The 8,575-nt window shown below is 48.3% G+C and overlaps 1 non-coding gene across 1 annotated transcript; it reads right to left on the reverse strand.

Moving 5' to 3' along the window:
• Nucleotides 1–8,238: 8,238 nt before the first annotated feature.
• TRNAR-UCU (transfer RNA arginine (anticodon UCU)) lies at nt 8,239–8,310 on the reverse strand. The gene has a single exon. It is a non-coding gene; the product is annotated as a tRNA-Arg (tRNA).
• Between the last annotated feature and the right edge of the window lie 265 nt (nt 8,311–8,575).

Below are 8,575 nucleotides of genomic sequence, written 5' to 3' on the forward strand. Positions count from 1 at the left end.
CTCCGGAGACACATTCTGGACTTGCTACATACTGGTCATCCCCGGGGGCACACGTATGAAACAAAAGGCCCGAGGCTATGTGTGGTGGCCAAACTTAGACTCGGATATCACAACATATGTGAATGCTTGTGCTGGATGTGCACAAACTGCAAGAGACCCTCCTCGAGGGTGCGTCCAGCCCTGGACTTGGCCCACGGTTCCTTGGTTTCGACTACACTTGGACTTTGCAGGTCCGATCAGAGGACACACCTTCTTGATCATAGTGGACGCCCATTCAAAGTGGCCTGAGGTAATTCCTGTTACTCAGCCAACAACTAAGGCAACAGTTTCCATACTGTTACATCTCACTGCTACATTTGGATACCCCAGAGAAATCGTCACAGACAACGGTGCACAATTCACCAGTCAGGAGTTTCAGCGTTTCTTGACTGCCCACAACATCAAGCACAAGTTGACCGAACCTTACCACCCAGCTACAAATGGTCAAGCAGAGCGGTTTGTGCAGACTTTTAAACGCTATTTCAAAGATACAGTGGCTACAAGTAAACAGCAGTCCCTGTCACCCCAGCAGCTGGACTCCTTCCTTTCTGCTTACAGAAACACACCACATGCAACCACCGGGAAAACTCCAGCAGAACTCCTTCTGGGTCGGCAGCCATGGACTGTTTTGGACATGCTCCGCCCACAAACAGTCCAGGAACATGTACTGCAGTCCCAAGACAAGATGGTCAAACACCATGAGATCCCCCGATTCACAGCCCAACAAAAGGTATGGGCCCGATCTTATGGGGCTTCCAACACCCGTTGGCTTCCTGCTGTCATTGCAGAGACTTTGGGACCCAAGATGTATAGGGTCTGCCTGGAAGATGGTTCCATTTGCAGAAGGCATGCGGACCAACTGCGCCCTCGTTTTCAACTGCATGAATCCCTGACGCCGGCTGAACCACCAGTGTTGCAAGGAACTGCTCCCAGCGGATCAGGATGCATGGGAACTGATGATTGGGGGGACTCTGATCTTTTGAACTCAGCTCCAACAGAGCCCTCCAGCCCTGGTCCGGAGGTTGGTTCACCCACTGAGCTGGAGGATCCCTTCTTGGCACCGCCAGTGCCCATTCCAGTCGACCCTGTTTCCTCCGATCCCGAGTCGATGGGTGCCCACCCGCAACGACACTGTCGCCCTCCTGACCGGTTTCAGCTTCAAGACCGGTTACGAGACTTTCGACGGGGCCGCCGAAAGTGATCCAATGACATTGTATCGCCACAACTGTCCCTGGAATCTTGCTCTCACATCTGGATGCAGGAAAAGTCCTGTGCATCTCCAGTGTTTGGAGGACTGTTATTGGACAGTTAGTAGTTAATGTTTTGTGCCTTTTCTCGTTTGTTTTTTGTTTTTTTTGTTTTGTTTTTTTAAGGATGGATGGAAGGTGTTATACCTGAAGGGTTCCACATGTACTGCCACTTTAAGGCTGGCTCCACCCAGGAGTGATGCCAAGGGTCAAGGGGTATAGTAGCCATCTTGGACACATGTAAGCAGCCTAATAAGATGTACTGTCCTGAGATGCATGTTGCAGTGTACACTGAGTACTGGAAATAAACTTCCATTGTTCCAGACCAGAGTCTTGTGTCTCTCACAACACAGAGGATATAACAGACCCCCCCCCCCCCCGATCGCCCCCCGCCCCCCCTCCCCCCCCCCAGTCACAGTGTCACTGATTGCAGTGATCATTTATTTACTGATCACTGCATTCAGTGTCAGTTGTAAAAGTAAAAACTGTCAGGGCAGTTAGTATTAGGTCCAGGGCAGCCCCCTACCACCCCCCAATAAAGATTTAACCCCCTGATTGCCCTTAGAGTTAACCCTTTCACCCCCTTTTGCCAGTGTCACTAAGCGATCATTTTTCTGATCGCTGCATTAGTGTCGCTATTGTCGCTAGGTAGCTAGTTATTTTTTTAGGTTCACTGCCAGGTTTTTATAGCGCTAGGTACCCCGATATACTACCCAATAATGGCTTTAACCTCCTGATTGCCCCTAATTAACCCTTTCACCCCCTTTTGCCAGTGTCACTAAGCGATCATTTTTCTGATCGCTGCATTAGTGTCGCTATTGTCGCTAGGTAGCTAGTTATTTTTTTAGGTTCACCACCAGGTTTTTATAGCGCTAGGTACCCTGATATACTACCCAATAACGGTTTTAACCCCCCTGATTGCCCCTAGTTAACCCTTTCACCCCCTTTTGCCAGTGTCACTAAGCGATCATTTTTTTGATTGCTGCATTAGTGTCGCTAGGTAGCTAGTTATTTTTTTAGGTTCACCGCCAGGTTTTTATAGCGCTAGGTACCCCGATATACTACCCAATAACGGTTTTAACCCCCTGATTGTCCCTAGTTAACCCTTTCACCAGCGATCACAATATAAGTGTCACTGGTGACGCTGGTTAGCCAGTTAGTTATTTAGGTTCCCCGTCAGGTTTTTATATAGCTCCAGGGACCCCCATATACTACCTAATAAAAATTTGAACCCCCTGATTGCCCCTAGTTAACCCTTTCACCAGTGATCACCGTATAAGTGTTACGGGTGACTCTGGTTAGTTAGTTTGCTTTTTATAGCATCAGGGCACCCACCATTTATTACCCAATAAAGGTTTAACCCCCTGATCACCCGGCGGGTGATATCAATTAGGTTTTAGGGTCAGGGTCTGCGTCGCCCCAGGCAGCGCTAGGTTAGTGCCAGTACCACTAACACCCACGTGCAAAGCATAAACCTCCCGTAGTGGTATAGAATCTGAACAGATCAATATCTGATCTGATCATATCAATACTAGCGTCCCCAGCATTTTAGGGTTCCAAAAAAACGCATTGTTAGCGGGATCAGCCCAGATACCTGCTAGCACCTGCGTTTTGCCCCTCCGACCAGCCCACCCAAGTGCAGTATTCGATCGATCACTGTCACTTACAAAACACTAAACACATAACTACAGCGATCGCAGAGTCAGGCCTGATCCCTGCGATCGATAACAGTTTTTTTTGGTAGCGTTTTATATTTAAATCCGGAAGGCAGTGCTTGGTTTTCGGGGTCCAGTACATGGCTAGGCTCCCAAAAAGTCCCCCACATGTGGTATCCCTGTACTCGGGAGAAGCAGCAGAATTTATTTTGGGGTGTAATTTGACTTATGCCCATAGCATGTGTGAGCAATATGACATTTCGTGACAACTTTGTGCAAAAAAAATAAAGAATTGTAATATTCCTGCAACTTGTGGCAAAATATAAAATATTTCATGGACTCAACATGCCTCTCAGTAAATAGCTTGGGGTGTCTACTTTCCAAAATGGGGTCATTTGGGGGGGGTTTGTGTTATTTTGGCATTTTATGGCCTTCGAAACTGTGATAGGTAGTGAGGAGTGAAATCAAAAATTTGCACCCTTAGAAACCCTGAAGGCAGTGATTGGTTTTCGGGGTGCTGTACGCGGCTAGACTCCCAAAAAGTCCCACATATGTGGTATCCCCGTACTCAGGAGAAGCAGCAGAATATATTTTGGGGTGCAATTCCACATATAACTATGGCATGTGTGAGCAATATATCATTTAGTGACAACTTTTTGTAAACTTTTTTTTTGTGTGTGTCATTATTCAATCACTTGGGACAAAAAAAAAATATTCAATGGGCTCAACATGCCTCTCAGAAATTTCCTTGGGGTGTCTACTTTCCAAAATGGGGTCATTTGGGGGGGGGTTTGTACTGCCCTGCCATTTTAGCACCTCAAGAAATGAGATAGGCAGTCATAAATTTAAAGCTGTGTAAATTCCAGAAAATGTACATTAGTTTGTAGACGCTATAACTTTTGCGCAAACCAAAAAATATACGCTTATTGACTTTTTTTTACTAAAGACATGTGGCTGAATACATTTTGCCCTAACTGTATGACTAAAATTTAGTTTATTCGATTTTTCTTATAACAAAAAGTAGAAAATATCTTTTTTTCTCCAAATTTTCGGTCTTTTTCCATTTATATCGCAAAAAATAAAAATACCACCAAAAGAAAGCTCTATTTGTGGGAAGAAAAGGACGCAAATTTAGTTTGGGTACAACATTGCATGACCGCGCAATTACCAGTTAAAGCAGTGCAGTGCGAAATTGTAAAAAGACCTCTGTTCCTTAGGCTGTTAATTGGTCCGGGGCTGAAGTGGTTAACAAAAAATATCAGTACTGTCCGTGATACTTTTTTATACTAATACAGCTACAATCACTTCAAGTCTAAGGCCGCGTACACACGCACGGACTGTTTGCCCAACCTTGTTCGTCAAACAGTTTCGGCAAACAGTCCGCTCAAAATTTGCATGAGCGGACTTGCCCACACACGAGCGGACTGTTTGACGAACAAGGTTGGGCAAACAGTTCGCTCAACTTTTGAAATGAACGGACTCGCCCACGTAAGGAGGAGGCAAATCCGCCCATTTCGAGCGCGTGTACAGGTAGGCGGGGCCCGCGAAGGAGACGTCGCGGGCTCCGCCGCCTGGAATGGGCTTAAAGGGGAACCCCAACGCCGAAAAAAATCGGCGTGGGGGTTCCTCCAAAGTCCACACCAGACCCTTGTCCGAGCACGCTACCCGGCCGGCCAGGAAAGGGGGGCGAGCGAGCGCGCCCCCCCTCCTGAGCCGTACCAGGCCGCGTGCCCTCAACATGGGGGGGTGCCTTGGGGAAGGGGGGGCCGCGCGGCCCCCCCCACCCCAAAGCACCTTGTCCCCATGTTGATGAGGACAAGGGCCTCTTCCCGACAACCCTGGCCGTTGGTTGTCGGGGTCTGCGGGCGGGGGGCTTATCGGAATCCGGGAGCCCCCTTTAAGAAGGGGGCCCCCGGATACCGGCCCCCCACCCTATGTGAATGAGTATGGGGTACAATGTACCCCTACCCATTCACCTGTGAAATAAAGTACAAAAAAAAACACAACACAGGGAAAAAATATTTTATTGCACAGCTCCGGGGGGTCTTCCGTCTTCGGGGGTCTTCTCGCCGGACTCCTCCGCTATCTGTGTGTAGCTCTTTTACTAGCGGAGGAGTCCGGCTTTCTTCCTCCCCGCCGCCGGCCTCTTCTCCCGACTTCGGGGGTCTTGTCCCCCTCTTCGGTTCTTCTGCCGGGCCACCGCGCCTTCTTGTAGCTCTTTTACAGGCGGTGGCCCGGTCTTCTGTCGCCGCTGTCGTCGCCACCGCCGCCTTCCGTTCTTGTTCTTCTTCTTGTTCTTCTTCTTCTTCTCCTGGAGATGTTGACTCGACGAGCTCTCCGGCCGGAATGCCAGGGACACGCTCCGCTGCCACTTATATAGTGACAATGGGGCGGTGTCACATGGTATATGTCACATGGGTTGGTCACATGGTGACCCCGCCCCCTTACGATGTCATAGTCCCCATGTGACATCAACCCATGCGACCAACCCATGTGACATATACCATGTGACACCGCCCCATTGTCACTATATAAGTGACCGCACAGCGCGGCTCTGGCATTCCGGCCGGAGAGCTCGTCGAGTCAACATCTCCAGGAGAAGAAGAAGAACAACAAGAAGAAGAACAAGAACGGAAGGCGGCGGCGGCGGCGGCGGCGGCGGCGGCGGCGACAGCGGCGACAGAAGACCGGGCCACCGCCTGTAAAAGAGCTACAAGAAGGCGCGGTGGCCCGGCAGAAGAACCGAAGAGGGGGACAAGACCCCCGAAGTCGGGAGAAGAGGCCGGCGGCGGGGAGGAAGAAAGCCGGACTCCTCCGCTAGTAAAAGAGCTACACACAGATAGCGGAGGAGTCCGGCGAGAAGACCCCCGAAGACGGAAGACCCCCGGAGCTGTGCAATAAAATATTTTTTCCCTGTGTTGTGTTTTTTTTTGTACTTTATTTCACAGGTGAATGGGTAGGGGTACATTGTACCCCATACTCATTCACATAGGGTGGGGGGCCGGTATCCGGGGGCCCCCTTCTTAAAGGGGGCTCCCGGATTCCGATAAGCCCCCCGCCCGCAGACCCCGACAACCAACGGCCAGGGTTGTCGGGAAGAGGCCCTTGTCCTCATCAACATGGGGACAAGGTGCTTTGGGGTGGGGGGGGCCGCGCGGCCCCCCCTTCCCCAAGGCACCCCCCCATGTTGAGGGCACGCGGCCTGGTACGGCTCAGGAGGGGGGGCGTGCTCGCTCGCCCCCCTTTCCTGGCCGGCCGGGTAGCGTGCTCGGACAAGGGTCTGGTGTGGACTTTGGGGGAACCCCCACGCCGATTTTTTTCGGCGTTGGGGTTCCCCTTTAAGCCCATTCCAGGCGGCGGAGCCCGCGACGTCTCCTTCGCGGGCCCGCCTACCTGTACACGCGCTCGAAATGGGCGGACTTTCCGAGCGGGAACAGTCCGCTCATTTCGAAAGTACAGCGGACAGGCCCACACACGGGCGGACTGTTCGCTCAAACACAGTTTCAGCGGACAGTTTTTCGGAATTTCCGAAAGACTTTGTCCGTCCAACTGTCCGCTGAAACTGTCCGCTGAAAGCCCACACACGGGCGGACTGTCCGCCCAAACACTGTTCAGCGGACAAGGTTGGGCGAACAGTCCGCCCGTGTGTACGCGGCCTAAGGCCGCGTACACACGGGCGGACTGTTCGCCCAACTTTGTCCGCTGAACAGTGTTTCAGCGGACAGTCCGCAAGTTTTTTTATTTTTGTTTGCAGTTTGAGAGACTTCTACATTTGTTTGCACTGAATGTTTCACTATTTAATTTTGCTTTATACACACTTTGTGTGATACTTTATTTATTTGCATTTATCACTTTATGGGTATATGCGATTTCTTTTCTATTTATGCGATTTTATGTGTTTCTATTTACACCGAGTAAGAAAATCTATTTATTGGTATTCATCACTATCACTGTGTGATTTCATACTTTATTTATTTGCATTTATCACTTTATGGGTATATGCGATTTCTTTTCTATTTATGCGATTTTATGTGTTTCTATTTACACCGAGTAAGAAAATCTATTTATTGGTATTCATCACTATCACTGTGTGATTTCATACTTTATTTATTTGCATTTATCACTTTATGGGTATATGCGATTTCTTTTCAATTTTTGCGATTTTATGTGTTTCTATTTACACCGAGTAAGAAAATCTATTTATTGGTATTCATCACTATCACTGGGTGATTTTATGCGATTTTTACTTTGGTCTATGCGATTTTATATATGTGGTTTCTATTTCTTTACACACACATATATATATATATATATATATATATATATATATATATATATATATATATATATTCGTTTGGAATGCTTTGTTGCACTAGTCACTTTGATCACTGATCACGATTTATCACGGGAATCAGAATTTATGCACAGATAATTTATGTTTTAATATTATTTAGTTTAAGGGAGCGCAACACCATTTATTTGATTTGTTGCTAAACTGTACATATTGTAAAATGGAAGTTTGTGAATATTAAGATGGCTGACAGAAACAAGATGGATGCTTAACATAACCTTTCAGTGACATCACAGAAAATTATAAACAGTAACCCTTCCAACGGAGTTCATTCAAAAGAACCAATCACAGACATGTATACATTTAAATAGACTAGCAGTGATGTGTGCAAACGATCAGGTGCAGAGACATAGGTTACACTAGAAAGCTGGCTCTGCACAAAACCACATGCAAATCGATCATCTGCTTTCAATGACGCGAACCATACAAAACCATGGCTCAATGGGCCATAATATTCATATAGTTATGCTATAGTTCCCATGTACACAGACATGTCTGCTTGGAGTCATTAACGCAGTTGCCAGGAAGTGGCCAGTCTCCTGGTGAGGCATAAACGAACATCCTTAAAAGAGCAGCCATATCTGCAGTGTCCGCAGGAAGGTTTTCACGGCCACTGGTCTTCCGTCAATGTCTGTATGTGCGAATACGCTCACATGAGCGCATTACAGCAAAACCGACATCTGACAACATACATTTATAGGAATTTCCACAACAACCCCCAGACAGGTACAAGTCTGACCTTCTATTGATAGGGTGATGGGGCAACACGTGAGAGAACATGACACCGTTCAACTCAAACCGTGGGCCGCCCTCATCCTAGCCAAGCGCGGTGCCCACTGTCGCGATCCACAGTACCCCAAGGGCTCACCCCCCTAACCCCAAAAACCCTGAGGGCTCAATGAACCTTGTATAGCGCTTCTCTCTGAGGACTCCAAGTATTAGAGATGGCATTGGCCGGGAATCAAACCCGGGTCAGCTGCTGAGAAGGCAGCTATGCTCACCACTGCACCACCAACGCAAGGACTGTGTGGGTTTCCTCCCACACTACAAAGACCCGTTGAGCAAATCCGTTCTATCCATTTAAAGCGCCACCAGAAGAAAGCCAAACTTATCCTTAACTACAAATATAAAAATGTTTTTATGTGTACACACACAAAGAATAAACGCACACATCCACAACATGTGGGGAGGCAAGACGTAGGCCCGCCTCCATTTGTTATAAGATGGCCTCGGTTCCTCCCTGCCCTGTCGGATATCTCCTGAGGTTTGCGGAGGTGGGGGCG

Source organism: Lithobates pipiens, unplaced genomic scaffold, assembly GCF_037356315.1.
Source record: "Lithobates pipiens isolate NorthernLeopardFrog02 unplaced genomic scaffold, aLitPip1_a1.2 Scaffold_28, whole genome shotgun sequence".
In the NCBI taxonomy this organism is placed as follows: Eukaryota; Metazoa; Chordata; class Amphibia; order Anura; family Ranidae; genus Lithobates; species Lithobates pipiens.